This window comes from Malaclemys terrapin, chromosome 9 (genome assembly GCF_027887155.1).
Source record: "Malaclemys terrapin pileata isolate rMalTer1 chromosome 9, rMalTer1.hap1, whole genome shotgun sequence".
Lineage (NCBI taxonomy): Eukaryota > Metazoa > Chordata > Testudines > Emydidae > Malaclemys > Malaclemys terrapin.
The window spans coordinates 46,333,767-46,348,459 of record NC_071513.1 but is presented as its reverse complement, the minus strand read 5'-3'; the positions used below and the strand labels follow the sequence as shown (position 1 = coordinate 46,348,459).

At 56.6% G+C, this 14,693-nt stretch overlaps 1 protein-coding gene across 3 annotated transcripts in view; it reads right to left on the bottom strand.

Annotated features, from left to right (window-relative positions):
• Positions 1–14,693, bottom strand: part of SHROOM4 (shroom family member 4) — a 62,035-nt gene that overhangs the window by 46,130 nt on the left and 1,212 nt on the right. Inside the window, exon 2 of one of the 3 annotated variants that reach the window (XM_054038806.1) lies at positions 7,790–7,857. The exons of the other annotated variants lie outside the window; for them this stretch is intronic. The gene's annotated coding sequence lies outside the window, so the exon portion shown is untranslated. The remainder of the gene's footprint in view (positions 1–7,789; positions 7,858–14,693) is intronic. 3 annotated transcript variants of the gene reach the window in all.

The window sequence follows — 14,693 nt, the reverse complement described above, 5'->3', positions numbered from 1 at the left end:
TCAGTTCTCCCATTGCTGGGGGAACTGGCCCTCCTACTGTGGCCCAGCCCTGCAGACCAGCCTCACCCTAGGCACCACGAGCTGGTGTCCCTGAAGTCAGACCATCCCAGCTCATCCACCACCCCCAGCTAGGCTACCTGTGCTGCCCCCTGGTGGTCACATTGGTGCCTGCTCATACACCTCCCCCAGCCTGGAGGGGGCTGCAGCCGGCACCCCTCACGCCCCTGCCTCTCACCGGAAACCCTGCCTGGTGTCCCAGCTGCACCACACGGTCCATGTCCCACTCCGAACCGAGCCATGCCAGGACCTGGGGCCCTACGACCTATGCCACAGCCCTGCGCACTCCACACGGCAGCTCAGTCACCGTCTCACATCCTCCTCCGTTGTGCAGGGCTTGCTCTCAGCAGACACAACTCAGGCCACCTGTCACACGTTGGCCTCGGGGGGCATCAGCAGAGGCTCCCCTGCACTCCCCCATCTGCCGTATACCACTGGCAAACACACAACCAGGCCATGCCCCTCCTGCTAGAGCAGAACCAACATGACCATCCAACAGGCTCTGGGGACGGAATGGCTCACTGGGTCCTCAACAGGCCCCAGATCTCTGTGGTTACAGCTCCTGAGCCAGAAGCCCCTACCCCATGGCCTCGGGACAAAGGGAGGTGGCTGGGGGAGTGACTGGCCCAGGCCTGGCTCTGGCCAAGCACAGCCAGTGGCAGTCGTAGCGGGACACAGTGAACAAGGCGAGTCTAGACACTGCGCTGACGTCATCACTAGGGTCTCCTCTGGTGACCTGGGAACTGTGTAATTCAATTACAGCCAGGCCTAGCAACCTTCCCAGCCGGGAACTGGGAGGAGAAAGTGGCTTTGTCTTAATTAGGGTGGGTTTAAGAGCTGATCTCCTGCCACTCTGCACTCCCCCCGCCCCCCCCTCGCCAGCCAGCCCCAGACTCCCAGCCACAGCTGGATGGGGGTGCAGGGGGTGCAGAGAGAGAGTCAGCAAAAAGGGCTCGCTCTCCAGGGGAGTGGGGAGCCCCAGTCACTTCACAGCCAGCCTGGCGGGGGCCAGAAACGCAGCAGGGAGCACTCTTCACTTCGCAGCACGAGGGCGCTGGGCCAGACGCACTGCCTTCCTGGACAGCACAGGGGGGAGTCCCTGAGCGCACAGGGACTTTTAAGAAACAGCCGCAGGTGCTTTGCACCCCCAAAGCTGTTGTCTTGACCAGACTCCAACTTGGGTTGGTCCAGTCCCCCTGGATCATTCACTTCCTGTCAAACTGCTGTGCAGCATTGCTGTGGGCTATTAAACAGCTGCCACCTTCCAGCCCAGAGGTGGTTGCATTTCAGTGATGGACAAGGTAATTCTCTGTACTGGGCGGAGAATTACAGTGGCCAGGGATCCTTCGGTACAGAGGACCCCCTCTGGCTTGAGCAACTGTGCAGGCAGGTCACTGCTATCTGCGCATGCCACATCCCCTTTGCCAAGAGCCCAGGTACAGCCCCTGCATTCACAGGCCCCGACAGGTCGTTTCAGAAATGCCCATCTAAGGATTTCTTCTGACCAGCCCAGCGCTGGGCTAAGCGTTTATCCCGAGTCCCCACCCCCTGCCCCATGGCCACTCAGCTCAGAGCTGCTCCTTCCAGTCCAGACAGCCAGTGCCACACACTTCCTGCCCCCAGCTTCTCCCTGACTTGAGCAGAGGGTGCAGGGGGCTATAAGCCAGAAGCCAAGTGAGGGGAGTGGAGCACAATCCTCCAAGCGGGCCCAATCTGGCCCTGGATCCCAGTGGCCAGAGACTCCCACAGCCCCTGGCATTTCACTAGCTCCCCAGGTGGCTCTGGCTGGCTTGTTCCCCAAGCTCACTGGTCACCCTGCCCTCGGCACTGCTGCCTGCCCATTTCAGCACAGCAGATCCCAGTTTACTTGCAATTCCGGGAAAGAGCAACTTCCCAGCATCTCCGGCTCTGGGCTGGCCTCTGCCCCACTTCCAGGCCCCTACAATCCCCGGCCATGCCTGGGAAGCGCTCCCGCCCTCCACGTCCACAAGCTCACTCAGAATCTGCCACGTCCTCTGAGTGAGCGAGAATCTCAGCCCTATCAGCTAACCCAGCCGAGCAGATGCAGCTCCCCACGGATCCCACTGCACCCCATGGGATAGCGTGGCTGAACTGATCAGCATTCTTTGTGGGGGCGCTGCCTCCAGTCAGCCACACCGAGAGCACAGCTAGGGCTATCTAGCAAGACCTCTGCACTTCGAACCCCCGCGGTGCTGGCTGCAGAGCCTGGCAGAGGGGCTACAGGAGCTCACACTCTCCCAGAGGACATGATCCCATGGGGGGAGCAGGAGGGGACAGCTTCGGCACACAGATCTCCAGAGGTTGGGAGCTGAGTCATCCACCAGTACCCACCACAGAACCCACACACTGCCCAGGGTGCGCCCCAGCCAGCACCCCTCCCGGCCCCTGACAACTAGCCATGCCATCGGCAGCCCAGCTCGGTTGTGTTGGAGCCCCTGAGCAAGTCCCTAGGGAAAGTGAGACCCGACTCCAGAGCCAGTCCCACCCATGGGACCCCGAACAGAGAGCAAGCTAGTGGCCTGCAGTGCTGTACGGTGGGGCTGGCTTCATTCCAGAGAGTCCCTCTCCTGCAAAGCACAGTCCCAAATGCCATACACAATCCAGAAGAGTCGGGAGGGGAGACATGCAGCTGAGATCTCTGTGGGACTAGAGGCAGTCAATTCTGTCCCTCCCCAGTGCCTCCCATCACTCATTCAGGTTAGCCTCCAGAGCCCTTACCCCACCAGGCAGCTGGGTATCATCCCCCCACATTGTACAGATGGGGAAACTGAGGCCCAGATTGGGAATGCAATTTGCCTGAGCTTCCACAACCAGTCAGAGACAGGAACAGAACCCAGCTCTTCCGGACCCACCAGTTCTAGCACTGAGACACACGCCCTCTGCTGAAGCAGAGACGCAAGGTGGCAGGAGCCACAGAGCACCCAGCAGTAGGAATGGCGGGTGGGCAATGGGGGGGGGGGCCTGTGCTGCGGATTTCTACAGCGGTAAAGGCTGAATCCTAAATACATGGGGAGATGGCAGGACATAACAATGGCCAACTGGGTCACACCAGTGGTCCATCCATCCCAGTGTCCTGTTTTCCAACAGTGGCTGCTGCCAAGTGCTTCAGAGGGAGTGAACAGAACAGGGCAATTTATCAAATGATCCATTCCCTGTCGCCCACTCCCAGCATCTGGCAGTCAGAGGCTTAGAGACACCCAGAGCATGGGGTTGCATCCCTCACCATATTGGCCAATAGCCGGCGATGGATCTATTCTCCAGGAACTTCTCTAAGTCTTTTTTGAACCCGGTTATAGTTTTCGCCTTCACATCATCTCCTGGCAACGAGTTCCACAGGTTAACTGTGCATTGTGTGAAGAAGTAATTCCTTATGTTTGTTTTAAACCTACTGCCTATTAATTTCATTGGGTGACCCCTAGTTCTTGTGTTATGAGAAGGGGTAAACACACTTCCTTATTCACTTTCCCCACACCAGGCATATTTTATAGACCTCTATCATATCCCCCCTTAGTTGTTTCTTTTCCAAGCCAAACAACCCCAATCTTTCTAATCTCTCCTCATACGGAAACTGTTCCATGTCCCTGATCATTTTAATTGCCCCTTTTCTGAATCTTTTCCAATTCCAATACATCTTTTTTGAGATGGGGGGGACCAGATCTGCACACAGTATTCAAGATGTGGGCGTATCATGGATTGATATAGAGGCAATATAATATTTTCTGTCTCATTATCTATCCCTTTCCTAATGATTCCCAACCTTCTGTTTGCTTTTTCGACTGTCATTGCCTATTGAATGGATGTTTTCAGAGAACTATCCACAATGATGCCAAGATCTCTCTCTTGAGTGGTAACAGCTAATATAGACCCCGTAATTTTGTACGTTTTAGTTGGGATTATGTTTTCCAGTGTGCATTTACTTTGCATTTATCAACATTGAATTTCATCTGCCATTTTGCAGCCCAGTTTTGTGAGACCCCTTTGTAGCTCTTCAGTCTGCTTTGGACTTAACTAACTTGAGTAATTTTGTATTGTCTGTAAACTTTGTCACCTATTTACCCCTTTTTCCAGATCATTTATGAATATGTTGAATAGGACTGGTCCCAGTACAGAGCCGGGGGACACACCACTATTTACCTCTCTCCATTCTGAAAATTGAATTTATTCCTACCCTTTGTTTCTTGTCTTTTAACCAGTTACTGATTCATGAGGGAACCTTCCCTCTTATCCCATGACAGCTTACTTTGTGTAAGAGCCTTTGACGGGGGACCTTGTCAAAGGCTTCCTGAAAGTCCAAGTACACTATATCCACTGTATCTCCCTTGTCCACATGTGTATTGACCCCCTCAAAGAATTCTAGCAGATTGGCGAGGCATGATTTCCCTTTACAAAAACCAGGCTGATTCTTCCCCAACAAACTGTGTTCATCTCTGTGTCTGATCATTCTGCTCTTTGCTATCGTTTCACCCAGTTTGCCTAGTACTGCAGTTCAGCTCACCAGTGTGCCTAGCTTTCCAGGGAGCGAGGGGTCTAAGGCAGCCAGCCCCTTCCAAGGGGCTAAGCCACAGTCACATTTCTCTGCACAGCTGACGAAGCGGCAAGGGTTACTAGGTGGAGGCCATGCTGCTTTACCGGCCCTGCCACTGTCCCTGAAGCCAGCTGTGCTCAGAAGCAGGGGGACAGAGCCCACCCAGGAGCAGCCAGAGCATTTGGCAGCTCCCCTGTTGGGAACATAGCCAGTCCTAGCTCCAGGATGGGGCCCGGCTGGCAGAGCCAAGGCCCCTGCTCTCTCACATGTGGGGTGGGAGGAGGGGGAGCTCTCGCTTTACGGCTCCCCAGGATTGCTGCATCAAATGCCCCCACCCAAGGGCTACAGCAGCAGAGGAGCAGGCGTCACATGTGGCCAACCAGCATCCCAGGGACAGAGGGCCACAGACAGGGGGTGGGAGCCAACAGACATTCCCCTAGGTAGGGCTGCTGGCCCCTTGGGAGACAATGACCTAAAACCCCTCAGTCATCTACCCAGGCAGTATTTTCCCCTCTCCTGGCTGCTGCGCCTGGCTGGCTGCTGCCCTCCACCCCAGAGGTGGCTGCATTTCAGCAGTGCTGCACTCCTACCTGGACTGGGGCTGTGTGGATCTCATGTTCAAAGGGAGGCACAGTCAGGTACAGTAGATACAGGACCGTCCCTGTGTTACACCTGTTCTGATAAGCAACGTCACCCAGCGCCCAGCTGCAAGGGGAGGGCAATGGCCACCGTTTGGATAAGACCTACTTTATTTCCTAGTCTGCCTGCAGAGTGTCGATGTGTGCGCACATATGGGGAGATCCCCCCTTCCTGCCAGGTGCACCGTGCTCATGGGGGGCAGGTAGTCAATGGGAAGGGGCAGGTGGGAAGAAAGGAGCCCTGGTGCCTGCCCGACATTTTCCTAACTAGGGCAGCAGGGAGGTTGTCACCAGCTGGGAGAGCCAGGGCAGACCTTATTGGAATCTGGTGGGCAGGCAGAAAACCCCGGACAGTGCCCACTGCTCCTCAAAGCTGTCTAGGGAGCCAGCAGACGCCGCCCAGAGGAACTCTGCCTGGATGTGTGAGACCAGGGAGGAGCAGAAATAGGCAGGCAACTGGCCCTGCACCCGCCCCCAAGGACACAGACCCATCAGAGAGAAATACCAGGATTCCGCCAGCTGGAGCTGAAGGTTATTTGTGCTCAGATGGGCAGGGAGGGCAGCTGGGAGCTAATGGGACTGAGTCATTGGCTGTTCCAGCTGGCTGGAGAGCCCAGTCCCAGGGCTCAGACAGGGCCACCCTTTTGTCTGGCAGGTTTCATGAGGGCTGTGTGTGCTAGGTGAGGCTCGGGGGCTGGCACCCCTGCTGCAGGGGCCAATTCTGGCACAAACAGGGGCTTGTTCTGCCTATGCCACTAATGACCTCAGTACTGAAGGGAAGAGGCTTTCCAATGCAGGTCTGCTCCCCCGGCCGCCCCAGGCCAGGGAGAGACATCCCCCACCCCTCAGCCTCTGTCCCAGGCCTGCCCTCACGGCTGCAAAGAAACCCTTCTGAACACAGCACAAGCATGACCACAGCAGGGACACCTGCCAATACCCCGAAACAACTCACAGACGTGTTGATACTGAAGCCGAATAATGTCACTTTAAAGAGCAGAGCCTGCTCCTCCAGCAGTCAACAGCAAAGTCCCATTGACTTCCCTGGCAGCAGGACCTTTCAGTATCGACATTAACTGTTTCACTGCTGACCATAGTGGTGGGAGCAGGTGGCTAACATGCTGTCACAGAGTATTGGGGGAATCAGGGCCCTGCACCCCCGGCTTCCTGCAATTCACCATGACTCTCAGCCAGCCAGTAAAGCAGGTTTATTTAGACGACAGGAATACAGTCCAAGACAGGTCTTGCAGGCACAGAGAACAGGACCCCCCTCAGTTAGGTCCATCTTGGGGTCCCAGGGCGCCCCAGCCCCTTTGGGAGGTCAGAGCCCTGTCTGCCTCCCAGCCACCTCACCAGCCAGCTCCTGAAACTCCCCCTCAGCGACCCCTTCCACAGCCTTTGTTCAGTTTCCAGGGGCAAAGGTGTCACCTGGCCTCTAACCCCTTCCTGGGTTCTCATGTTACATGCTCAGGTATTCTCCCTCGGTCAATCTCCCATCCCCCAATGCAGACTATCCTAGCCACACTCCCCTGTCAGCATTCAAAGCCCACAGCAAGAACAGTCCCAGTTCGTCACACATGCTCATCCTGCAATACAGGGGCCCAAACCCTCCAGCCAAGCCCCGCCCCCCAGGCAGTTTGAGGGTCGAGCCAGCAACACCGAGCCCTGAGCACCCAGCTCCCCAGCCTGCATGGGCAGTTCAGTGCCACTGCGCAAGCTCAAGGCAAGAACCACTCTCTGCCCCCTCCCTCCCCAGGGCCCCTCCCACAGTGCCTGCCATTTCTCTGGGCTGCCCACAACCATCAGCCCCACTCGGCTACCAGCTCGGCTGGGCAGGGACAGGGGGCCTTGGAGATAAACCTCTGCCCAGAGTCCTGTCCACTGACAGGGCGCCCCCCCCCCCCCGATAGCATGCAGACAGACACACTCCCCACCCATCTGCAACATGGTCCCAGTGCACAAGCCCTCCCTCCCCCCCCCCACATGCACCCAGAACTCCTCCCTCTTCAGCTCAGCCCCCCCGCAGCAGCGCTGCACAACTGCATGAGGAGCGTCCGGGATGTGCTGTTACTAGGGGCAATCTGAGGACACAGCGCACACCTGGGCCTCCCTACTGGAACTCAACCCTCTCCCCCCGAGCCGCAAGATCTTTCATACCGACCCCTAGAATCAGCTTCACAGCTCACCCAAAACATGGCTCAGCACAGCGCCCCCACCACTGCCCTGGGATGGGGCGCCCCTCTCTGCACCACTGTGGGCTCCCAGACAGGTCTCCTGGCCAAGCACCAGCCAGCTCCAGCCCCCAGAGCCCGGGTGAAGCGGGAGCTCCCGGCCCCATCCTCACCCACCTCACCCAGGGGCCAGAGAGCCAGGGCATTGCCAGGCAGTCAGGGGAGCAGGTGCTGCCAATGGCCCCTCACCCTGGCGCTGGGCCTCCCCACAGAGCTGCCAATGAGTTTGAGTGGAAAGGGCTGCATGTGCCAGACACAGCTCTGAGCACCCAGCTCCAGGAGACCTTGGCCCCAGACCTCCCGAGCAGATCCAGTCTCACCTACTCCTCAGCACAGCCGTGCCCCAGGCCTGCTCCTGCTGGCTTCCCACACATCTGGAGAACAGCAGCTAAACAGCGGAGAATAGCGTTACTGGAAATGGAGACCCCTAGCCAGAACTGCCAGGCACGTCTGGCTACGCTGGATGGGGCCATCCATCGCCCCTGGCACAGGCTGACAGCCCCCCAGACGCCCCTCCCCTGTTCCTTTCGTCACTGTCAGCAGGTGCAATCGCTCCCAGCCAGCACAGCTCTGGCCTTCAGCTTGACCTCCCCATCCCTCCCAAGACCCCAGCACCAGGGGAGGCGGCACAGGCAGAAATGGCATGAGCCCAGCACCATTGCAGCCACTCAATGCTCCCCAGCACAGACCCCTGTGTGCCAGCACCTCCAGGACCAACCCTCTGCCAACAGGGGTGCAAAGAGCCAAGGCTGGGCAGAAGTGGGACAGCGCTGGGCACGCAGCACAGGACACAGTGGAGCCAGTTAGGATCTATGCCCAGCTCCAGCCCCGCTGCAGGGAGTGAGGGCCGACTCTGCCCAGGGAGCTGCCAGGAGGCAGCAGTTCCAGCAAAGCCCTGAGCTGCTCTGGAGGGCCCCGCACCAGCAGAGAGCCGCAAAGGAACCAGATCTTTTCAGCCCACAGGGCGGCACTTCCTCGCAGACATGACGAGGGCCAGCAGCCCCGCACCAGGGCTGAATGCTGGGCAAGGGACAGGTCTGGGAGAGGGCTAAGCCCCCAGCCGGCCCAGCAGAGCTGCCCAAGGCTCCTACGGACAGGACAGCCTGCACTGATGGCGCAAAGCACCTGGGGTTACACTAGCCATGGGCCGCTCACAAGCCACCTTTGGCTCTTCTCAGGGGGCTCATTTAATAATGGGGGTCCTGTGCCAGGCAAGCAGGGCCCAGAAGACAGACAGACACAGCCCTGACATTGGGATGGAAGGTGCTGACCCTGAGCCTGGGATTTGCACCGTCCAGCACGGCCCCTTTTAGAATGAAGAGAGTATCTCCGATCAGAGAACGGCCCATCTCAGGGCTGGGCCTCAAGGGATCTGAGTTCAGTCCCTGGCTCAGCCACACAGACTTCCTGAGAGGTCACTTTGCCACTCTGTGCCTCAGTTTTCCACCTGGAACAAGGGGATCATGCACAGTGGTGTTGTGGGGACTCATTAGTAGTTGCCAGGTGCTCAGATACTGCAGTGACAGGCTATAGACAGTACCCCTGCTGCTGGACAAATGCAGCATGAATAGACCCCACCACTTCCCACTGCTTCCCATCCCCCCCAACCCACCTAGGGCTGTTGCTGAAGTACCTATGGTCACATGCCAGTTCTCTGTACCAGAGGGTCACATAGCTCCCTGCACTGGAGTGCGTTAGGAACACTGGGGAGTTCCTCCTCCAGAGCAGTGCGAAGAGGCATCACCCCTGTCCAGTGCTCTCACAGAGCAGAAGGAGCCAGGCCAGTGCCACCCCACAGCTCCTCACAGCCTGGGCTAGCGGGGGGGTGGGGGGGGAGGGGGAAGAGAGCGCCAGGGTGTCTGCAGGGAATTCTCCCCTGAATACACAGTGCCGTAACAAGCGCCCTTTGTTCACCAGCAGTAAGCCACACGCAGCAAGAACAACCAGGCTCTAGGTAGGGCAGAGGTTTCCTGCACTGACCTTCCATCTCCCGCTCAAGTGCTGCTCCCAGGTCAGAAATAATAATGAGATTTGGCCACAGCACAAAGACAAACAGTTTGAAATGAACGGCAGCCTGTGCACAGGAAACGCCTGGGAGGCTGAATGTCAGGATTGAGGGGCACCAGCAGAGTTGTGTATGTGGGGAGCCCAAGGCTGGGATAGCAGAGGCTGTGGGTCAGGACTGAGGGGCACCAGCAGAGCTGGGGGGGAAGCCCAAGGCTGGGATAGCAGGGGCTGCAGGTCGGGACTGAGGAGCACCAGCAGAGCTGTATCTGTGTGGAGTCACAGGGCCAGGACACAGCCTAGACAGACAGCGACAGATGTGAGCATGCTGGAGTTGAGAGACCCCTGGGACTGTACTCAAGGGCCCTGCTTCTAACTGGGGTGGGCTGGGAAGGAGACAATTGCCAGCTGAGATGATCAGCACAAGCAGCCGACATGCCCGGGGTTCTTCTCCAGCAACTATTCTAGAGGGAGCAGCATCTGTGCAGGACGTGCTGCCAGCACATCAGCCCAGAGCCCTGCCTGCTCCCACAGGGCCAACTGCCAGCCCACCGCAGCTGCTAGTTCATCCCACAGCAGGGCTCAGGGGAGATGCAGAGGATGCATCCTGCTCTGGCAGTCAGGAGACCCCAGGGCAACACACCCCACCTGAGCTCAGAGCAGCCCCTCTGAGCGAGGCAACAGCTTCCCAAGGGAGGAGATGGGTCCCACTCTCCAGAGTGCGGCCAGGCTAAGCCTGTGGCAGGGTGGGTGCTGAATTCAGCCCTGGGCTGCCTGCATGCCGAGATCACACACACACACCTCGGCCTGCAAACTTCCTTCCTCCCTGGAGGCCTCTAGCTCTCATTACCAGCAAGACAGAGGGAAAGTGTAACCGGAGCCAGAGGCAGCTGGGAGAGGCTCCTCTGGCAGCCAATGCTGATCGCTCACCCAGCCAGCGTAGGGGGATATCACACTGGCTCTGGTTAACCTCGCACAGCTGGGGAGTCCGCAGCTGGGTTACAGGCCACAGCCACACTGCCAGGGGAGAGGGCCACAGAGCTGGGGGGACCAGCAATCTCCGTCACACCAGGAGCAGGGGTTCAGCAGCAGCATACTGGCCCAGGAGCCCTGGATCACCCCCGTGCGAACATGAGCAGCCTCCTCCCACTACATCACTACCAGCATCTGCAGGGGCTCTGAGGAGCTGCTCTGGCCCTCACTACTTAGCCAGTCACGCCTGTGTTCCCACTGCCCCCTGCCTTGGGAACTCAGAGAGCGAGGGCAATGCCCCGCTGCTCAGCACAGCCAAGGGGAGAGCAGGAGCTGGGCTCCTGCAAACATTTCAGACCCCATAGGTGCCAGGCGGAGAAGAACGGCCTGGCTTTGGAAGGACCCTAAGAAACTCCCACGCTTCCTGGCTGCTGCAAGGCACCCAGAAACCCAGAGTCCTACACCAAGCACATGGCTCCGCACAACCTGCAGGCACCCATGTGATTTGCTCCCAGCCCTGCCCACAGGACCCCTTCAAGTTCTGGGAGCCTCACAGGACGACGAGCCCCTTGGGAACCCAAGCCCCATGCTGCCTGTACCTGCCAGGGCTCTGGCTAGCAACCCTTGGGCCTGCAATACAGACATGGGAGAACCACAGGGCAGGCCAATTCCTCGTCAGTGAGGCTCTGAAGAAAGGGCCCATGGTCCTGCACTCCGTGGATCAGGGCTCAGAGCTCGGATCTTCTCAGTGGTCAAACACTGGAAGCCCAGGTCTGGGGAGCTGGCACACAGGATGAAAACCCAGCAGAATCCCGAGCCAGAGAGCTCACCCCTGGGCCTCACACTACATTAATTTTACAGTCCACTTCCAGTCAAAGCTGAACTTCGCACTCAGTCCAGTTGTTAGCCGTAGGGGACCCCATCTGAGAAAGACTCCTTTGCAAGGCCGCTGGCAAGAACAGTTGCTGTCACACCCAGGGCAGCGAACATGGCCAGCGAGATGCAAGGGCCAGGGCTGCTGGAGAACAGGCAGCAGCTGCCTGGAGCCCGGGGGCCCATCCATGCTTGCAGGAATGCTGTGCCACCCAGAGGAGTTCAACATGGCCTGCGGGTAATGCACTGTTAACATAGCCCAGCAGCTGGCTTGGAGGGGCCGCACCATGGTCAGCAGGGATGTTTCTTGCCCCACTTCAGCTCCCAGAGGCGCACCAGGGGACGCTTCCCCATCTGAGGGGATGCTTCCCCAGCTAAGTGCACGATGGAAGCTCTTGCCCTTCCTCGGAGCTGCGGGGCAGGCAGATGATGTGGCTGGCTGAACGTTGTCTTGTCTCATTAGGACAGCTCCCGCAAGGATGAGGGAAAGAGCAGTGAGAACATGGCTCAGTGCAGCCCACTGTGAACTAGAATGGTTTGATATTCAGAACCACTACAGCCTCCTTCCCAACCCCAGCCCTGCTCACGGGTCCCAGGCATTCCAGTGTGTGCCAAAATCCTGCCAGACTGCCCCCTGGCACCACCACCTTGGGCAGCCATCAAGGGTGGGGGCAAGCTCCTTCTCTACCTCACACACAGGCCAGGGGAACCACGCTGTTAGCTTCAACCTGGGGCAAGAGGAAGGCGTAACCCCTGGGGAGAGGCCAGGCCACAGCCTAACAGATCTCACGGGTAGGAATGTTTTCCTGAGACCCAGCCAAATTGTTCCCTTTTTTCAGCTTTGTGCCATTCCCCTGTCACACCCTCTAGCCCAGACCAGTCACCTGCCCTCCTTGGGGATTTCACTTTTCAGATGCTTGTCCACATTCAGCTTCCTGCCACCGCCAACCCAGCTTAGGAGGCACTTAGGGAGCTCGTCATCCACGCTGGGGCATTTTCCACCCCAACTTCCAGATCAACCCCTGTAGCCTCTTCTGTCCCTTTGCTCTCAACTCCCCCTCCTGCGTGCCTGCATCTTCCTCAGATCCAGCAGCCCAGACACATGCATTCTAGACAGCACAGCCACAGGGTGGACCTATCCACCCTGCTCCCTTTCACACCCCCGGGGCGCTGCACTTAAACAGCCTGACCTGCACTACAGCCTTATGCATTTTTAAATAGTAATAAAGAAAGCTCAAGTGTTAGCCAGCTGGAACGGTTATTAGCAGGTTTGGCTATTTTCACTGCAAGGGGGGAAAGCTAGCCCAGCCCTGAATGGGGAATAAACAGAGTCATGTGTCCACCGCTCCAGGAGCAGCATTCGGGGTTTATTTAACCTCCCTTTCAGCACTCTTTATGTAAGTTTCCACTCTGCTCAGAGGCAGCCTCTCATTACAATCCGCATGGAACTAATGTCAAGGAATCACGGGACCAGATTCCTAAATCTAAACTTTCCTTTAAAAAAAATAAAGCTGCTGGCCTGTCTGATAGCCAAAGTCCCATTCCACATGTGAGCTGAGCTGAGCAGAACCGGATGCAGTGCTATCTCCCTGAGCCTGCAGACAGCCCCATTGCTTCTGCAGCACCTCCTGGCTTTGCCACATTTGCAGTGATGTTAACAAGATGTTGGTCAGTTTCACTGCTGCTGTTCACAGCCACCTAGGATGATCAATGTTACCCAACCAGCTGCCTCAGGGTAAGGCGTAATGGAGTTCGTCAATTTGAAGGCCTGAAGGGACCACTGATCATCATGTCTGTGTGTAAGACAAGCCAGAGAATTCCTCGTCATAATCCCTAGAGCAAATCTCTTAGGAAAACACCCAGTCTTGATTTAAAACTTGTCAGGGATGGAGAATCCACCACAACATTGTTCCACTGGTTAATCACTTTCACTGTTACAAAAAAACGCTTTATTTCCAGTCTGGATTTCTCTAAGCTCAACTTACAGACCGTAACAACTTATGATCGTGTTAGACCAGGGGTAGGCAACCTATGGCACACATGCCGAAAGCGGCATGCGAGCTGATTTTCAGTGGCATCGACACTGCCCAGGTCCTGGCCACTGGTCGGGGGGGGGGGGGGGGGGGGGGGCGGAGTCGCTCTGCATTTTAATTTAATTTTAAATGAAGCTTCTTAAACATTTTAAAAACCTTATTTACTTTACATACAACAGTAGTTTAGTTATATATTATAGAAAGAGACCTTCTAAAAAAATTTAAATGTATTACTGGCATGCGAAACCTTAAATTAGATTGAATAAATGAAGACTTGGCACACCATTTCTGAAAGGTTGCCGACCCCTGTGTTAGACCTTCCTCTGAGAAACTGAAAAGCCCCTTATTAAATAGTTGTGCCCCACGTAAGTACCTGTAGACTGTGATCAGCTCCCCCCCCCCTTCTTTGTTAAGGTACCTTGATTGAGCTCCTTGCATCTCTCACTATAAGGCAGGTTCTCTAATCCTTTTCTAATCTCTGACCCTTATCTAATTTAACTGGAATTGTGGGCACCAGAAGTGGCCACAGTTCCAGCAGCGGGTGCACCAGTGCCAAATACAGGGATGCAATAACCTCCCTGCTCCTAATTGAGATTTCCCTGTTTATGCATCCAAGGATCACAATAGGCCTTTTAGCCACAGCATCACACTGGGAACTCACATTCAGCTGATTATCCACCTCAACCCCACATCTTTTTCAGAATCAAAAGTTAGGCACATGGAGAGGAGGACCCACAATAACGGAGAATAGGGATGGAGAGGAGGACCCACAATAACGGAGAATAGGGATGGAGAGGAGGACCCACAATAACGGAGAATAGGGATGGAGAGGAGGACCCACAATAACGGAGAATAGGGTGAGTAACAGAGACCCCTGTTCCCTCCAAGCAGCTAAAATCTAGAGGAGGAAAAGAGAGAGAGAGAGTCCCTTCTCCACTTCAGCAGCTAAAGCAGCTCAGCTTCAAACACTGACTAGCCAGAGGCGCTCGTCAAAGGACAAAGCCCCCAAGCAACAACCAGAGATGAGTTCCTCATTCCTAGGCATGGGTGGCAGGGAGCCACCCCACCGTGGCCTTCTGCATCCACTCCTGTGCTCTTCCCCCCTTGCCTCTGGTAAACTGTTCAAGCCCCAGGGAGCTAGACAGCAGACTGCATGAGACACAGCCATTGGTAACCATCTCCATGCCTTGCAATGGCTCGCAGAGGACGGAGAGGAGGGAGGGGTTCGTCTCTTTTAGCTCTTCCTCCTCCCGTGCCAGACACACACTGCTCCCAGCGCAGCTTGTTTTAAAATCTATCGCTCATCCAAATTCTGGCCTTGACAGGAGCTCAGACCTGGATC